This window comes from Propithecus coquereli, unplaced genomic scaffold (genome assembly GCF_000956105.1).
Source record: "Propithecus coquereli isolate 6110/MARCELLA unplaced genomic scaffold, Pcoq_1.0 Scaffold112, whole genome shotgun sequence".
NCBI lineage: Eukaryota > Metazoa > Chordata > Mammalia > Primates > Indriidae > Propithecus > Propithecus coquereli.
The window spans coordinates 913,923-915,747 of record NW_012135192.1 but is presented as its reverse complement, the minus strand read 5'-3'; positions in this window follow the sequence as shown (position 1 = coordinate 915,747).

The following is a 1,825-nucleotide window of genomic DNA, read 5'->3' as shown; positions in this document are numbered from 1 at the left end:
TAAATGGTTTTATTCCTTTTAAATAAGATTTCTAAGAAGTATATTGTTTTACACATGGTCATGGCTTACCTTTTTGGTAAGTTATTTTTATTGGTTCTACATCTCAAATTAAACCACTATCATTATTCCCTAGAGCCTAAAGCAATGCATCAATGTGTTTCAGATCTGGGTGCTTTTCCAGCCTGGCATGAGACTATTACTCTCGGCTACACCCCTTTCATTCTTTCAGAAAGTACATAACAACCTTTTTTCTTTCCAAAGAAACTCCACAGACACTCCATCCAGATTACAGAATATGGCAATCTGCTGTGATCTGAATGTTTGTGTCTTCTCAAAAGTCATATGTTGACATCGTAACCCCCAAGGTTATTGTATTAGGAGGTGAAGCATTTGGAAGATGATTAGGTCATGAAGATGAAGCCTTCACGAATGGGATCACTGACCTTATAAAAGAGGCCCCAGAGAGATCCCTTGTTCCTTCCACAGTGTGAGCTTACAGTGAGAAGACAACTATCTGTAAATCAGAAAGAGGGCCTTCACCACATACCAAATCTAGCAGTGCCTTGATCTTGGCCTTCCCAGTCTCCAGAACTGTGAGAAATAAATTTCTGTGGTTTATAAGCCACTCGGTCTAAGATATTTTGTTATAGTGGCCTGAATAGACTAAGATGTAGCCTTATAAATTGCATGGTAATTCTCTCCCAGTGGGTTTACAGGAGAATCAGTAGAAAGTCAGAACATACGTTCCTCAGCAGGAGGACCTATCTGTGCGAGAACCATGGAGGAAAAGAAAGAAAGAAGTAAAAGGTTGACCTCAAATACCAACAAACTGTGTCAATCTGTCACCAGATGAAAAAAGGGAAATTCCTGAGGAAATTGCAAAATAAGTAGCACCAGGATCATCAGTTCCCACCTTTGCAATTCCCCATTTCTGTCCAGTTTAGACTATTGACTAATTACTTTCTGGCTTTCTGGGCTTTTCTGATTTCCTTGTTCCTACAATTCCTACATCCTCCATTTCTACAATCCCTCTTCCAATGTCCTTGCTTCTTGCAATAATGACATATGGGTTTCCCTTCATCCTTTGCTCCCTTCATAGGCTGGCCAGAAGAGATCATTCCCTTTAGCAAAGAGTTCTAACTGAGCAGTCCACACAGCAGCCTTCGAATTCTTGTCTTATTTGTCTTTCTTTAGTTGTCCTCAGACCAAGTAACTGCTGCTACTATTTGAGTAACAATGTGCTCTTGCCTTCCTATCACCTTTTCCTTAATTTCGGTTTTAGTAGTTAGCAGAATAGCCAATAAAAATGTGGTTAGGGCCAAAGAGCAATTTTGATTTGCTCTTGGTTCCTTGCCAGTGTTTTTCAAGAAAGTCTTAACAAACCACCAATGAAATCAACTGGGGGACACTCCAGTCTTCTGGGTACACCAATGAAACTTTTCCCGGCTGACTTTTAGCAGAAAGGCTTCAAGTACTGCCTTAAGCAGTCTTCTTGATGGGTCTCTGATGTCCTGAGGGCTTTCATAGTTGTGGAGGATGGTTCCCTTGGAAGCCATATCCTTTCCTGTGATACTCTGGACCCTGATGTGCCTTGATCAATCAAAGAAGCAAAACCTGGTATTTGCATATTTCCACACAGTAGCTAGTGCACATTTCCATTCATGGTGTTTAAACTGATAACACATTGTGGAGTACTTCTGCACATTTCTGGTGGCACAAAGAAAAGAAACCTTTAAATGAGTGATATCAGCTGGTGAGAAAGGCATGTAAATTATGGAGAAGTCCTAGATAGCTTCTCAATAGCATCAGCTTTGTGGGTGATCCA